Genomic DNA, 18,225 nt, shown 5'->3' on the forward strand with positions numbered 1-18,225 from the left:
GATGTAGTAAGGTGGTACATCTAGCCAGTAACAAAGACTGTCCAGCATTGAGAACAAAGTGCAATAGGTGCTTGAAGAAAGGCCACTTCATGATATGTTGTAAGAGCGGAACGAATTACTGTGGTAATGTAAATTGCAACAGGAATAACAAGAATGATGCACACACCACATGTGAAGAAATTGTTTTGCTAGTTGATGGAGGAGTGTTGGGCAACCCTAAGGATGCCATGAGTATTGAAGAGGAGAATGTTGAAGCCATGTTTGACTCATACTCAAAATTGACTATAATTTTCAAAAATGTGTTTGACATGAAGTTTGGAAAAGGGAGAAAATTGCACAAAATGGATGTTAAACTTGGAGGTTCTGGGGGACAACCTATTCACGTTTGGCTATTTTTGGGGAACGGTAGCCTACAAGGGTAGATACTCAGTCATGAAAGTTTATGTTTCCCTCAAGGGGGACAACATCTTGGGATGGCTGGCACAAAAGGACATAGGTATATACCTCAACCCCAATACAGATCCTCAGATTGTAGTTCAAAGTGTGGATCAAACTTTAACTACTATTGAAAAAGAGTTCCACTGGTGAACTTGGATGCTTAAAGAATAATGAGCACAGAATAAAACTAAAAAAAAACTCGACACCTGTAGCAGCCAAACTAGAAAAACTATGCAGTACGGATGTAATTGAACCGGTTGAGACAACAGAGTGGTTGGCCACAATGATCATAGCTAAAATTAGTGATGGATCAGTTTGCTTGTGCAAAGATCTGAGGTCACTAAACAAAGAGGTTGTAGTTGACAAGTATCCCTTGCATAACATAGCATATTTGATGAGTAGGGTGGCGGGTGCCAGAGATTTTGACCTTGGATCTGGCATCCGCCTACTACCACATTAAGCTTCATCCAGACTCTTAGGACCTGACTGCATTTATCATGCCCATTGGGGCATACAGGTTTAAACGCATGCCGTTTGGGCTTGTCTCGGCAGCTGCGGTATTCCAGAGGGTCATTACAAACATGCTACAAGGTATAGCAGGTGTATTCTGCTACCAAGATGATGTTTTAATAGTCAGGAAAGATCATGTCCAAGACACCACTGTAGATCGTCACCATAGGGTCTATGGGTAGATATCCCTTTAGATATTGTAGGTCCTCTAATAGGAGAGAAGCAGTTCCCCTACATAACAGTGTTAGTGGATCTTTCTCATGTTGGCCGAAATCCAAGTTTACATCGGATTTCAGCACCAATACTGTAATAAATTTAGTGCTAGAGGTATTTCTTAGAGAGGGGTTGCCCAACACCATACTGACAGATAACAGAGTGCAGTTCTGCTCCGAAGAAATGAAAGAAATCTTACATTGCAATGGAATCAGACACAGGTTAAGTGCATTGCACCATCCTGAAACAAATGGAATGGTGGAAAGGTTGAACAGCACCATCAAGGAGGGAATTCAGTTGGCCAGAGCCAGCAGATTGTGTTGGAGGGCGGAAGTCATAAAACAACTAGAAACATATTGCTTGACTCCACACCAAACCAATAATATCACACCATTTGAGCTCCTGAAAGCTAGGAAACCTAACACAAGATTAGTGCCGGGTTGGATGAAGTGGTACAAGGGTTGGTTGGACTTTACTGAGGTCTAAAAAATGTTGTTGTAAAGTCAACAAGTAGACTGTTCTTGAGCGGTTAGCCTTGTTGAAGTCCTCTGTCAATTTTAGAGGTATACATGCAACTCATCCCCTAATACCTGAGAGCTTGCTTCAGTGCTCAATTTGGTCCGGATTGTTAGGATGGGTGTCCTAATCAGTCTAACTGCTACAATCTGGTGAGGTGTGTGGTGATTATCGCTGCTAGGTGTGTTTTTTAATTCAAAGAGGGCTGGGGGGAGGCAGTGGGGCCACTTTTTATTGAGACTGGCTCAAATGTTGCTGTGTCTGTTATCTGAAAGAATCACATTAGTTATAGATTCATTACCTTAGAATTACCTCCAGGCGTCAGATTGGACCCGGAAAGCTTTTTCATCAAGCAGTACCTCTGCGTGTCGGAAGGTGGCGTCGGTTGTTGGCGTCGTAGACGCCGGGATGACGTCGCAGTATCTACTTAGACGCCGCCCTTGCACGCTGACGTCAGTTCTTTCTTTTTCCGAGCCATCAGCGCAAATCCGCAGAGAGCAGTACCTTCAGTCAATTCTTGACTGAACTTTTTGATCGACTTTTGTCGACGTCTTTTTTTAGTCTAACAACTCCTGGTGCACTAGGGATGCCCAGCTTCAAAGCCTGCAGTTCTTGTACCCGACTGATGTCGGTTTCGGATCCGCATCGTGTGTGTCTCTTCTGTCTAGAGCGCGACCATGACACCAGGTCATGCTCCGACTGCCGGTCCATTGCGCCGAAGGCTTTGCGGGAGCAGTCCTGAAAGCTGCTTGAGCACCGGCAGTCGGCTCCACGCCATTCAAGGTCCCGGTTGCGAGGAAGGTCGAGGGACCGGTCTCTGAGCCATCACCACTCGTCGAAGTCATCGGTCTTCTCACTCGACTCAGGTAAGTCGAAGGCCAAAAAGAAGTCGAAGAAGCATCATTGCTCTTCGACTTCTCCCCGTCGGTGGGCTGACACGACCAGGGATGCGGGCGGTGCCCCTCCCGCGGCTCCGCGCCCGGAGCCTGCCGAACTGATCCCACGGTTCCATCCATCCAAGACCCGGGGCGACTCCTGTCCTGCTTCATACTTTCTACAAAGCGATGCACGCCATCTTTGGGCAGACCGATTCTGCCGGTGCGCCTTCAGGCCCCGCGGATTCGGTTGGGGTGATCCAGCGGCTCACCAGCAACAGGTACTCTAATACCATATACTCAACTGGGCCCATAAACACACACTCTACACACTCCGCCCAGTAAAACCGCTGGAGACAAAGTGTATGATTTCCTAACATTTCAAGATTAGTCATCTCTTGCTCTCAACAAAAAGTTCTTTCCTCTGGTCAATGGACCATTAGTTGAACTAGTTGATGGTGAAGTGACATGAATTATTTCTCTTATTGTAATGAAATAACCACAGACTCGGGGAAATTTTAAAACTTTATCTAAATTATTTCATCTAATACAGTCTCCGTCACTCATAGGAAGGAAAATTCAATAATCATTCATCAAACACATACTTTATACATTGCAATGACTTATGCTCAGAAAGGAGAGGACAGAGAGAAAAGAACATCTATACATTCACGGAAAATGATATTACCTAGAATGGTGTGAGAACCAACCTCCTGGCCAAAGGGCTGGTAAGGGTCCCCCGGGAAAGATCAGGTGACAAAGGCTTCAGGACAGGAAATCAGGACAGTATAGTTGACCTCTCTAACACCGATGCTTGCGTAGCACCCCTCTCTGACACTCTCTTCCTCCTCGAGATTCTTCTGCGATCTTCTTCTAATTAATTAATTTATTTATGGTTCTGTATTCGATTCTTCATCAGTCACTCCGGCAGCATCCCGAGCTCTGCAGCATTCAGCAAATCTCCGACTGACTAACTAACTAAGACTACCTCAATTATACCTTTCAATATTCATGTACCACCCATTAATGTTTCAATATCATGAAACAACTAACTCTGATTGGACAGGCAAGGAGGGATGATCATCACACCATGCTTATACCTCATCTTAATCTATCATTGTTCAAAGATCCAACCCCTTAATTTTTATTAAAATATTTTATTCCCACCCGTATTCACATCTTATTAGCGACATTTGTGTATTTTTGTCATGACCTTCTATTCATCCAGAGGTCTTTAGTGTTGGTTCCCAGGGTATGTAACTTTTGCGTCCTTGGATCGCGTTCAAGAGTTATCATCACTTCTTCCGGCACAATTTCATCAGGCATGCACGGAGGTCGCATTATTAACAGACTGTGGACTCATACGAGAGGCCCAAATACACACTAATAAGAAAGTCAGAAAGACAAATGTTATTTTTAAAAATAAATGGTTTCACTGTATACCACCTATTTCTACTCTAATCCCATTTATTTATTAAGGCTTTCCTTGCAAAAGCATCAGTAAAATAGCATGGTTTAGTTTCAGCATAGCAGATGCCCAGCATGTGAGCTTTCAAGCCGCCATTTTAATAGCGTTTGCTCATGCGCAAGAATTTCCCTCCAAGCGACAGCTTGTCATATTGCGTAGATGCAGTTGACACATGCGCAATAAATATTTCCTGTTAGCAGCCATTTTAGAATTTTGCTCGAGTTACTTATCAGTAAAACACATAAGCAAGCTTCTCTGTCTCTTATGTTCAATGTTGTACGAATTCAATCAATCAATCAATATAAACTTTATTCGGATACAAGTACATATCCATAAAAGTGCAGACAAACAGCAGCATATTCAACGAAAAATATCAGCAACAAAAGAACAGTTAAAAAGAATCCAGTTGAGATTAAAATTAGTCCTCCAGTGGTACAGTACACAGGATAGAAAGTGCAAAATCCATTAAAATGACATATAACTTAAAAGTTAAAATATCAAGGTAAAATACAAAGAATTCAGCAGGGGCACATAGAGTTACGAGTACGTACCGCCGCCTTCAAGAAAGAGCAAACCCGAAAGGCTAGCTCATAATTTTTTTAGAGCAATGACCTTCCCATATGCAGCCTTATAGTCAGTCTCCAGTGAGGCTTTAAAATACGGAAGTAAAAACCTTTTAGTGAGTATTGAATAATAGCAGCAGAAAAATAAAAAGTGCAACATCGATTGTTTCTGTTGGCTATTACATGGACATGGCAATAGATCAAGGTTAGAGGTAAACTCAGCGGGAAAAGAGAGCATAAATTTCATGGTGTCAGTCCTCAGCCGGAAGAGTAGCCCCCTTTCCCAGCTACTAATTGGTTTTAATAAATAGCTAGAAGGTGTACGTGAAACATTCTCAATACACATATATCTAGCGACTGACACTTTCTTACGCTCCTTATCCAATATGGCATCCCTATAGAATGCATAGAGAGCCATCTGAAGGGATTTACTGCTAATAGTGCTGAGGTCTAAAGGATTTGAAAATAAGTGTTCGCAATTCACACTGGATAAACTTTTGTGTACCGCTGCCAACCAAGGTATGTTCATTCCCTTATCACATTTCAAACAGTCTGATATTATCTCTCTGGTTAGTTGGGCCACGGGATTTCTCTATACTCTCAGCCAAAATAATACTGGGCGAGCCTTAATGTAATCTTCAATATATGGCAGGATAAGTTCACAGTGACAGGCATATTTAGAGGAAGAAATAGGTACACCCAGGATTTTACGACAGAATCTATTCTCCTCATCCTGGATGATGCCACTATTAGTATGTTCCCAAACTTCAGCGCCATAAATGGCAATAGGTATACATTGGCGTCTAAAAATTTTGACAGTGGCAGATACCACCTCTGTATTCCTCAGGTTTGATAGCCCGAGTATCGTGTTAGTAGAGTTTGTGAACGTCCTCCTGCAATAAGCCACATGGTCCGCCCATAATCCATTTGAGGCAAATACCAGACCAAGATATGGGAAAGTGCGAGTGATCTGTAAACTATTGGAATTTAAAACTATTGATGACTTAAAATACTTCTTTGACCCACACGCCATTAAAAAAGATTTTTTGAAATTAGTGCATAAATCCAAGGCGGCCATAAACTCTACAAAACCACGCACCAGAATACGAAGGGCTTTTAGGGTGCGGCCCATCAGCACCGCGTCATCGGCATATAACAGGGCCGGAAGTTTATTGCCGTTAATGCGTGGGACATCTTGGGTCAGTGTTATCAGAGACTTATTCAGATCGTTGATATACAAAATGAATAAAAGAGGGACCAGGACACATCCTTGCCTGACACCTCTACCAACTTCAATAATTTTTGAGACCTCCCCGCCTCTGCTTATGCGCACCCGGGCATGTAGGTCTTTATGCAGATAAGCTAAAAAGGATACAAGGGACTCATCCAGACCATAACAACTCGGGTTTGAGCGGTCCCCCTTTTTGAAAATAGGCACAATAATACTGGAGGACCAAGTATGGGGTATAGGGGAATTAATTAAATTATTAAAAACATTCAACAATAGGGGCGCCCAAAAATCAGGATGACTTTTGATAAGGCCTATGGGCAAGCCATCTGGGCCAGGGGCTTTACCTCCCAGGCTCTGATCAATAGCCTCCTCTACCTCCGATAGGTCAATTGAAACCCTGTTAGTCATTATATACTCATTAATGATTATAGGTACAGCCGGAGCAGAATAGATCTTACTAAAATGTGCTTCCCAGGACTCACTAGAGATATTGCAACTAATAGGAGACATAGGGTTCCCTAGAGACCTCATGCCTTTAACGGCTGTCAAGTACTGCTTGCACCCCTTCCTCTCAGCACGGGAGCAGAATGTCGCAAGTTCCCGTTACCTCCCCTAGCCTTCCCAGTGTTCCGCGTTATAACCTGAGTTAACACACCAAGGAATTCCAGAGGGGGAAAGGGAATGGGACAGAGAAGAGACAGCCACGATTGTCCTCTTGGTTCTTCACTCTTCACACCCTTCTATCTTCTTAGGACTGGACAGGTGAGTCTTTACTAAAAGAGAAAACGACATTTAAATCAAAAAAATCCTTCCTGCCTATCCATATGTTGGTGTATTGTGAAGTCCTCCTCTAACACCTACCCTGTCTTTCACTCTGTTTATCTCGGTTCTTGCTTTCTGTTCTTCTGTGGCGCTGTAACTTAATGGAACGATATTAGTTTTCTTTTCCTTCTGTCTATCTATTAATTAATCTTTATTTTATATCTCCTTAGATGCCCTTACCCACAGACTCAAGACGAGCGCCTCAACTGGATTCTGTTCTGGTGAGCAATATTTTTCTGTACAAGATTTTATTCTGTTTTCAGTGTGTGTCTGGAACTTCTTATTTCTTTCTCCTCTTTGCTGCTCTCTAATTCTTTTCTTGCTTCCTTTTCTTTCTTTATCTTCTTTACACTACTCTCCACACTAAGAGTTCAGAAATTACATCTGACTGAAATCTTTATTTACACGGTATGAATCGTTCTCATGAAAATGCCATATACGGTAGATACTGCTCTGTTTATTCTCCTCAAATTATGTTGCCTTACACTGCGGTAGGTAACTGCTACTAATGTGCTCGAAGACGAGGCACGGTACTTCAACTCCCGGAAAATATCTTAATATTTTAATATCAGGAACAGTCTTACTTTTGCTTTTCTCCGCTACGGACAACAATGCTCAAAAACTGGTTTGCGCAACGAAGCGTTTTATCCCTGACTGACTTCACGACGCTTGCCAAAAAAACGACCTTCTCTCCTCAGCTTCTTGGTGAAGTGCGAAGCGGCAACCGCTCAACACCTGTACCTTCATAATCTTTGTGGAACGCTAGAGCGCTAACCTGCAGCTCCTTCGGTCCAGTGTTGACGGCCATTTTGGGTTTAGCTCGATCCTTAAATAAGCTTAAGGAGCCGTGCCTCTTCTTATGAATGTTCGTTTTCAGCACCCTTGACCTTACAAAAGGCTTCAATCTTAGTTTTGGTCTGACAGTCCTGACAACGGCCGACCAAAAATCCTTACAATTTTTTAACGTGGTGGCCCGTGCAAGATTGTCCCAATGCTCTCTTATAATTGCCTCCTTTCTAGTTGCTATAGCTCTTTTATAACATAATCTAAGTGATTTAATACGGGAACTATCTCTGGGTTTGTTAACAAGTGCCCTGCGCAGGGCTCTATTAGCTGAGGAGCAATCAACATTGAACCAACCTGGGTCCAGGTGGGCTTTCTTATTAGGCCTAGACAACAAGTTTTTAACTCCTGCACAAAGCTGTGAGAAGGCGACGACTACCTCCGGGTTATGTTCCTTAAACGACAAACAAGTGTCGATCAATTCAGGGTGAGTTCTTACCATCCTGCCAAATATGGCTTTGTTGTCTATTCCACGCCAGACCAATCTGAGATTGTCAGTAGAGGAGGACAAGTCCACACTCTATATCATAGATTGGTCTAGACATAGAACTCAGGGTTAGATTGACAGGATTGTGATCCCCTGTAGTGTGGGAATCACCTCAGCTTTTAATACACAATTCCCTAAAGGGGCAGTAGTAAAAATATAATCAATAGTGGAAGTCGAGCCCCTGCCTCTATAGGTGGGTTCAATATGGCCCGCTCTAGTCGACACTTCTGCGAGATCCATTATATTTATAAAGTTGTTAATACTTAGGAGGTCTAGTAATTGGGCCCCCCTATGACATAATGGTACCATGTTCGTAGGATAGATAGCAGAGTGGATGCCCCTCGGGCGCTTAATATTAAAATCACCCCCTAGGCAAATGCCCTCAGGTTTAATGCCGCGGTTAGATGTCTGTATATTGGAGATGAAGTTAAACAGATCGATATAGTTCATATTTCGGCAACATTCTTAAAATCATTATTATAAAAATTAATTAAATAAAACGAAATTCCCCGTTTGTAGACCAGGGCTTGAAATTTGTCGTTATTGGTGGTGAGCGCCCTAGCACGGCCCCCTGCCCTAATTTGAATCCAAATTGAGAGGCCTCCAGATGGTCTTCCAGAGTCTGGAATGGGGGCTACAGTATTAAAGCATTCAAACCCCTATAAAAACAACTCTTGAGTGGCCCAGGTCTCTTGCAACATTACAATATCTTGTTTGTGAATTAACTCCAACCAGTCAGGCAAATTCATTTTTAGACGCGAGACCTGCGACATTCCAACTCAGTATTTTGAGAGTGGGTTCAGCGTTAAGGGTGGCTCGGATGTCGAGTTCACAAGACGGGGATACAATTAGAGAGGGATCTAGCTCTACTAAATCTAATTCTGGTCGGGGAGAAGGTAGTCAGTCCTGGCTATTCAAACCAGATAAGGGCGTAAATCTGTTGTGTAGCGAGAGGGGATGGGCGGCAAAAGGCATATCAATAAGTGATGCCTCCAGGGAAGGTTTATAAAAATACCCCAATGGCAGGGCCCAGACACTGGTGTTTAAATTAGGCTGGGCCTCCTGGGGCGATAATATTGATCTAACCAATGAAGGTCTCCGAAAATTAATAACTATACAGTCCCCTTTAATATGTTTTAGGGAGTCTCCCACCCAACCAACTCTCTGTACCATAATAATATGGTCAGTAAGTGATGCCCTAAACCCTTTATGTTTGGATAGCCAGTCTAAGCTCTTATGGCGTAATTGCTCCCATGATTCTGTCTGATTTGGCCTTAATGGGGGCACACCTGCCAGGACCACGACATAAGGGCACGCCTCTGGGGGTAGATGTAGCACCTCCCTACAGCACAAAGGGTCTGACGATCTTGAGATATCAATACCACCCTCTCATGCTATGCTGCCAGCATCCTGTATATTAGAACGAGCCACAATGGGGATACTGACAGTAGGCATAGTGCGTGTCACGTTCTTAGCAAGTGGGCGATTTACACAACCATTGTCAGAGATGCCGTTTTCTCCACCATTGCCCTCAGGTGCAAAACACAGCTTAATTTTATTACACATATTGCAAGAAATAATCGCTGAGTTCAAGTTGGTTGCGCCGGTCAAGGTATTTGTACAGGATGACATATTATTACAAGATATAAGTGGCATTCCCAAAGCAGTAGACGCAAGAGAATCAGTGTGGGTGGGAAGAGTCTTGTTTGGGAGCTCAAGCTGAGGCAATGGCAGATGTTCTCTCAAAGTGGCGAGGAAACTGTCAAGTGCACTTTTAACACATTCAGTGACGGTGTCCACAATATAACGCATGACAGCTTCGCTACAGCCCTGACTTTCAAAAAGAGGCAAGCCATTCTCAGTCTGAGCGGCAAGAGTCAATAGTTGGAATGTGAACCTGAGCAACAACTGTTGGAGAATTAGGAGGAGGGCGTATCCAGGAGCTCAGTACTGAGCGAGATGAGCAAGGGTGGTTAGGCTGCTTCCTCTTAGCAATTGTCACTTTTGCTGGCTTCCTTTTACGTTTTGCCCCAGTAATTGCCTCAGTGCCCACCGGGGTGTCTAATATAACCACATCTTGGGAGGGAGCTTGTGATATAGTATCGCCGTCAGAAACTGCGCAACTGGTGATAGAGCTGTCTGGTGCACTGTTATTCAAGTCGGCGCCCTCTAAAATGGGAAGTGGGGGGTGAGGGGATACCCCCAAACCAAGGGAAAGACGCCTCTCGGTCAGTTCAATCTCGTTACTCACAATACTAACAGCTCTTTCCAGCATGCTATCAATACTTGTTGCGGCGTGCCTTAAGGCTGACAGGCCCACTCGCTTCCCATGATCGCGTTAGCCAGATATCGTGGGGGATAAAACAGAGTTAATGTAGGCTCACCTTTTCAAGTCAGTTCAGCTAAGCTCAGATGAAAGGGGGGTAGCCCAACCCAGTCTCCAACAGGGTGCTGGCAGTGTTTAAATCACTCTGCCGCGTCTGGGCAAGCGGCAAAGCAAGGGAATCTGGGGATTGAAGTCCCAAAGAGCCAATGGAGCCGTTCTCCATACGGCAAACAAGGTGAAGGAGTGAGGGCGTCTGTGCTGGAAATAACGATCGCCGTTGCCTTCACGGCAATGGTGCGGCAACGATCTCCTCGGTGCTGCAGAGCCCCGCTGTTGTCCTCTGTTGCGTGCGTCTTAAATCAACCAAAACTACAGCCCGATCTCCTCGTTATTTCCTCTTTGTAGTTGTGTTCAACGAAATGTCTGCTTCTGGCAGCCTAAGCGATAACTAACGAACCACGTTTCCCAAAACGCTAGCGCGCTGTGCAATTGGCCGTCAATAGGGTCAGCAGACCCCCCCTTAGCATGACCTCGACTTACTCTTGTTGCAGGGATTTCAAATGAAAAGTAATTGTTTTGATTAAAATTTCTATGAGACCAGGTTTCCTGGAGGCAAGCAAGTGCTGGGGAGTTTTTCAAACGCGAGTGTAATTTTTGCGGTTCGCAATTTAGGCTGAGGAAATGAATGAGGGTCATCCGACAATAGATAACTGCAGTGGCTGCCCTTGTACGTATTAATTTACACAATACGTGGTTAATACAATGTCAGAAGTTAAATGAGAGGATTGCTTCCGAGCAAGTCTCTTCAATACGAGTTCTTGCTCCATCAGGGGGGCCTAGGCCTTCTCTGCTGATGGCTCCGTCCCTGACACCGCATGCCCCCCTTGGATCCAGGCCGTGATCCGGATCGGTGCCGGTTGAACTTACTACGCCTCTACTGTAACACTTCTTCAGGCACTGTTTCCTTTACCGACGCCGGTCATGCCTCCGGCCGGCGTCGACCCTGGCCTCCGCCCTGACGTGGACACCGAACCGGACCGATTTTCGTGCCTCTGGTCACTCCTGCGGTCCCTTTTCGTCCAGAGTGGCAACCTGAGGACAAGGAGGAGGAGGACTGAGAGGGGTGAGGCGACCCTTTGACAGATCAGCTCGAGTCAGAGCACGACTGGAAAGAGGAACTGGGGGATGCCAGTGGTCTTGACACCTCACCGACCTTGGCATGTTGTCTCCTCCTACCATGGCTACAGAGGAGGGAGCATCATATGCAGTGGTGTTGCGTAGGGTGGCCGAGGCCCTCAACCTCAAGCTTCTTACGGTGGTGGTCAAGACTAACCTCCTGACAGAGGTGCTTCAGCTGGCAGCGAGCTCTTTGGAGCCCTTGCTGTCATTTAATGAGGCCCTAACCGACATCCTTTTGGGCACCTGGTCCAAGCCCAACACGTGGGCTCCCGTTGATAGGATGATTGCCTGACGCCACTGCCCGGCTCCGGGCGACCCCACTTTCCTTTCCCAACACCCCACCCCTCAGAGCTTGGTTGTCCAAGCCTCTGCGTCCAAGAGCGCATTCCCTTCTGCACCACCGGAAAGGGAATCCAAGAAGCTGGACCATCTTGGGAAGAAGATTTTTTCTTCCACCAGCTTGGGACTGCGGTCGGTAAACACTGCACGTCTATTGGGCCGTTATTCCCACTCTGTGTGGCATACGGTTGCGCAGGTGCTGCCTCAGTGTCTGGAGGAGGCCCAGACAGTGCTCTCACAAGCTGTTGCTGACGGGAGGGATGCAGCCAAGTTTACCATCTGTTGTGGGGATGATACCGCCGACTCTCTGGGCAGAACAATTTCCACATCGGTAGCCCTTTGGCGCTACGCCTGGATGAGGTCAACTGGCTTTTCTGAGGACGTCCAGAGCACACTCATGGACATGCTTTTTAAAGGCCGTCGCCTTTTTGGTGACAAAGTGGACAACACTCTAGAGCGTTTCAAGGACTCACAGGCAACGGCCAAGTCCTTTGTCCTCTCCACACACCCAGTGCAGCCTGCTTTTTGCCCCTTTGGTGGCTACCGAACGGGTGCCCCACTACGTCCCACCGAGAGCCACAGGCCGCAGCAAGCTTCTCAACCTTCGCTTGGCCAGGGATGTGGGAACCACCACCGTGGTTCAGGGGATCAGTGGGCGGGCCAGTCAACCAACCCCCCTCTGCAGCAGCCTCCAAACCTTCCTAGTCTGACCTTTCAGGCCCATCAGATGCCAGTGGGCTGCAGGATTCGCCATCACCTCCCTCACTGGCACACCATCACGTCGGAAAGGTGGGTTTTGCAAATAGTCCAAAGGGGCTACTCCATTTTCTTCGAGACTACCCCTCCAGCCATGCCACCTCAGTACCACCGCATGTCGGAAGATCACCTGGCGCTTCTCCAGCAGGAAGGTTTGGCCCTCTTGGCCAAGGGGGCCATCGAGCGCATTCCTGTCCCAGAAGTAGGTTGTGGTTGCTATTCCCACTACTTTCTGGTGCCCAAGAATGACAAGGGCCTGCATCCTATCTTGGATCTCAGGGACGTCAACCGCTTTCTCCGGAAGGAGAAGTTCAAGATGTTGACCCTCGCTCAGGTCTTGTCTGCCCTCGACCCTGGTGACTGGATGGTAGCTTTGCAGGATGCTTATTTTCACATTCCCGTCCTGCTGGCCCACCGGTGTTACCTGTGCTTCACGGTAGGCCATGAGCACTTTCAGTTCACTGTGCTTCCCTTTGGCCTTACCAGCACCCCTCGGGTGTTCACGAAAGTGTTGGCGGTGGTTGCAGCTCATCTGCGCAGATCAAGGGTTCCAGTCTTACCCTATCTCGATGACTGGCTGTTGAAGGTAGGCTCGCCCTAGGCAGTCGGCTCCCACCTCCAGACTACGGCCGAACTCCTGTAATTGCTGGGGTTCTCCGTCAATGTGCCAAAGTCAGTTTCGGGTCTATCTTCCCGAACAGCGAGTCCGGGATATTCGGGCTATGATTCCGATCTTTCAGCCTCATTCCCTGTCTTTGTTCAGGATATCCCTGAGGCTGCTGGGCCTCATCGCCACCTGCATCCTGCTGGTCGATCATGCCAGGTGGCATATGCGGGCTCTGCAGTGGGACCTGAGGTTCCAGTGGCCGCAGCATCAGGGGAATCTGTCCAATTGCATCCAGATGTCTTAGGGCACTGCTCGGCAATTGCAGTGGTGGCTCACAAACAAAGATTGGGTCAGCGGCAGATCCCTCTACCTTCCCTAGCCAGAGCACACAGTGGTGACGGACGCATCCCTTCTGGGATGGGGTGGCCACATGGGAGAGGTGGACATCAGAGGCCTCTGGTCTCCGGCGGACTCCAAGCTCCACATCAACCTTCTGGAACTTCGTGCGATTTGTCTTGCACTCAAGGCATTCCTTCCCTCTGTCCGGGGAAGATCATTGTAGGTGTTCACGGACAACACCACCGCCATGTGGTATTGCAACAAACAGGGCAGGGTGAGGTCATGGACCCTATGTCAAGAGGTCCTTTGCTTCTGGACATGGCTGGAACATCAGGACATATCCCTGGAGGTTCAACACCTAACAGGTTCCCTGAACGCCAGGGTGGACGAACTCAGCCGCAGGTGCATGATGGATCATGAATGGCGTCTTCACTCGGAGGTGGTGCAAGGTCTCTTTCAAAGGTGGGGAGAGCCTTGGTTAGATCTATTTGCCACCAAAGAGAAAGCACAATGTCAGCAAAACTGCGCGTTGGAATTTCCAAGGCGGCACTTGCTAGGCAAAGCTATTCATCGACAGTGGAGTTGTGGTCTGTTGTACGCCTTTCCGCCTATACCACTTCTGCCCAGAGAGCTGAAGAAGATCAGGCGCGACTCGGCCCAAGTCATTCTTGTGGCTCTGGATTGGGTACAAAGAGTCTGGTATCCCGAGCTCCTCAACATGGCCATCGATCCTCCGATCTAACTGCTTCTTCGAAGGTATCTTCTGTTGCAGCAGCAGGGGTCGGTCCTCCACCTGAACCTGTCCAGTCTCCACCTTCTTGAGTGGAGATTGAGTGGGGGCAGTTGACGTCTTTTGACCTGCCATCTGAAGTTTGTGATGTAATCTTGGCAGCCAGGCGTCCCTCCACTAAGACGGTATACGTATGCCGGTGGAAGAAGTTTGTGGCATGGTGCACAGCAAAGGCTGTGGATCCCCTTTCTGCCCCTCTTTCTGAGGTCCTCTTGTTTCTTCTTTCTTTGGCCCAGCAGGGCTCTGCTCTGGGCACTATCAAGGGCTATCTTTTGGCCATCTCTGCCTTCCTTCGGCTGCCAGATCATCCTTCTCTTTTCAAGTCCCCGGTAGTTAACCGTTGCTTGAAAGGCTTAATGCATCTCTTTCCTCCAATCCCTTTTGATATGCCTCAGTGGGACTTGAACCTTGTTCTCACTTATTTATTCTGCGCTCCCTTTGAGCCGCTTCACAATTGCCCTTTAAGACTCTTGGCTCTTAAAACTGCTTTCCTGGTAGCCATCACTTCTGCTAGATGGGTATGTGAGCTTCAGGCCCTTTCTTCCAAACCTACTTTCCTGTGTGGCCATCCAGACAAGGTGGTTCCCAGGACCCATCCATCCTTCCTTCCTAAGGTGGTCACTTCCTTTCACATCGGGTAGACCATTACTTTGCCCACTTTCTTTCCGCCTCCTTCGAAAGTGGAAGAGAGGCTCCACCGTTTGGACCCTAAAAGTGCGCTTTCTTTCTATCTGGATCGCACAAAACAGTTGGATGACCGAGTGGATGACCAACTCTTTGTTGGCTATGTGGGCGCCAAGAAAGGTTGGGCCGCACGCAAATGCACCATTTCTTGATGGGTCGTTTTGTGTATCAAGGCATGCTATTCTCTGGCTAAAAAGGAGCCTCCGGTTGGGCTATGCGCCCATTCCACCGGGGCGACAGCAGCTACTACTACCGTGGGAAGAGGAGTTCCTCTAAATAACATCTGTCAGGCGGCCACGTGGGCATCGCTGCACATGTTTACAAACCACTACTGCCTGGAAAGCCAAGTCCGGGGAGACAGCTTCTTTGGCCGTTCTGTTCTCCAGGACTTTCTGGTGTGATCTTCACCGCGCAGCCAATCTGAACGCTGCCGCGGCGCTTTGGGGAATTAGATAGCCGCCATTACAGGGTAGCGAGGCCACGCCCACCTCCAGAGGCCACGCCCACTTCCCTTCCTCGCTATATAAGTCGCGCCGCTCCTCTGCACGCATTAGCCTGACAGCTCCTGAGGCGGAAAGCCGGGAGACACTTCGCCGTATTTGAGCACCAATATTTTAAAAAAACTGCGTTTAACTTGTGTTATTTCTCACCTTTTCTTGAGCACTTGTCCCCCCTCCTTCATCACCAAAGCCTCACCGCGCAGCCGATCTGAACGCTGCCGCGGCGCTTTGGGGAATTTGATAGCTGCCATTACAGGGTAGCGAGGCCACGCCCACCTCCAGAGGCCACGTCCACTTCCCTACCTCGCTATATAAGTCGTGCCGCTCCTCTGCACGCATTAGCCTGAGAGCTCCTGAGGCAGAAAGCCGGGAGACACTTCGCCCTATTTGAGCACCAATATTTTTAAAAAACTGCTTTTAACTTGTGTTATTTCTCACCGTTTCTTGAGCACTTGTCCCCCCTCCTTCATCACCAAAACCTCACCGCGCAGCCGATATGAACGCTGCCGCGGCGCTTTGGGGATTTAGATAGCCGCCATTACAGGGTAGCGAGGCCACGCCCACCTCCAGAGGCCATGCCCTCCACCCTTCATAATGTGCCTCACCCGGACGCGCAGCGGACGCGCTCAGCGGGCGTGCCGTCAGCGCGACAAAGGTAAGCCCGTCTGTGCCCGTCCGGGCCCAGCCGTCCCTAGGCCCAGACTCTATGCCCAAATCCATCAAGGATCATCTCAGCTACACCCAAGAAAACCGCCTCTCACTCAACCCCATGAAAAACGCAAACTGCAACTATACCCACAAAGGAGGGAAACCCTTTACCAACTGCGATCTCTGCAACCCAGCCCACACCACGGTAGGACGCCACGGCTTGCAACTTGGCCTCCTGAACTGTAGGTCCCTTCCGAAACACTCCCTAGAGTTAAACCTCCTTATACAGGATCTCACAATTGACATTCTGTTCCTTACGGAAACTTGGCTCACCCCCAACGCAGAATCCGATATCGTCAATGCTCTCCCTCAAGGCTTTCTAATCCACTCTCAGAACAGACCCCTCGGCAGAGGAGGAGGCCTGGCAATAATATATAGGGAGCACTTCATTTGCAGAGCGAACAACGGCACTATCGAAGACTGCGAGAGCTGCCATTTCGCCTTTCAACTCTCACCCACAGTCTCCCTCTCCGGGCTACTCATATATCGCCCACCGGGAGCTCCTACCAAGTTCTCTAGCGCCCTCGTTGAAACTGTTACCTCTATGGCTACGTCATCCCCTAACTTCATAATTTTGGGAGACCTCAATCTCCACTTTCTAGACCCCAAGGACCTGACAGCCTCCGACCTCCTTCTCTACCTCACCTCTTACGACCTAAGACTAGTGAACTTAGAGGCTACTCATGACAAAGGTCACCTCCTCGACCCCATTTTTACCAATATCAACGACCTCAAAACCGCTCTCCCCCTCCCACTGCCGTGGACAGACCACTTCTTGGTCCCCATCACTTGGCATCCCAACGTCCCGCCACCCCAACCCCCCAAAATCCGGGTCACGGATAGACGCTGGTCCAAACTCTCGCCTGAAGAATGGGCCACCAGACTCACGCAGTCTCCCCCCCCCCCCAGCTCTAGATCCAGCAACCGCAGATGCGCAATTCAATTCCTGGCTCACCCTCCCACTCGATTCTTTCCTCCCTAAAATAAGCATCCTGAAACGAGCCAAAAGAGTCAACCCCGCCCCATGGTACACCCCTGAACTCAAACTGCTATGAAAGGAATGTAAAAAGATAGAGCGCACCTGGAGGAAAGACGGATCCATATCCAGAAAAGACGCTTTCCGCTCCTCCATGAGAACTTATAAAACCGCCCTACGCAACACCAAAAGCAAATTCTTTGACGAGAGAATAAAAAAGTCCTCTAGCTCTGCTAGAGAAACCTTTATCATCATGAAAGAACTGCTCAAAGTTCCTGACCCTCCCCCAGTTCCTAACACCTCCGAGGACAAATGCTACAAGCTGGCAAAATACTTCGACGAAAAAATCCACAAGATCCTCGCTACACTACCCCAAGTTAACCCCAGAGTAGACGCAAACAGTCTACCCAAGCCTGTATCAGACACCATTCCGCAGCCGGGAGAACTAGACACTCGCCTAGATACACTCGGCCCGGTAAAGGAAGAAGAGGTCCTTACAACGCTTGCCACAATTAAAAGTGGTTCTCCCAGCGACCCGGTGACCATTCGCATCCTCAAAAAAGTGGCATCCACAATCGCCCTCCCCCTAGCTGACCTCATCAACTCTTCCCTGTGTCAGGGAACGGTCCCTCTCAGCTGGAAGGCCGACGTCGTCAAAGCCCTTCTCAAAAAACCACTCCTGGACCCGTCAGACCTGGCCAACTACAGGCCTATCTCCCTCCTTCCCGGAATCAGCAAAATTATGGAAAAAATAGTGAACAAAAAACTTTCTCATTTCCTGGAGTCTAACAACCTCCTTAGGAACTCTCAGACTGGATTCCGCCCTGGTCAGGGCACGGACACCGCCCTCCTGGCTGTGGTGGAGGAGACCAGATGCATTTTGGATGCAAGAGGATCAGTGGCAGTGATCCTCCTGGACCTCAGTGCGGCCTTCGATACTGTCAACCACCAGGTCCTCATCCAACGACTTAAAGACATCAGGGTGGAAGGAACCACTCTAGCATGGCTCACGTCATTCCTAAATAACCGCTCCTTCCAGGTCTGGGAGAATAACA

Source organism: Triturus cristatus, chromosome 6, assembly GCF_964204655.1.
Source record: "Triturus cristatus chromosome 6, aTriCri1.1, whole genome shotgun sequence".
Lineage (NCBI taxonomy): Eukaryota > Metazoa > Chordata > Amphibia > Caudata > Salamandridae > Triturus > Triturus cristatus.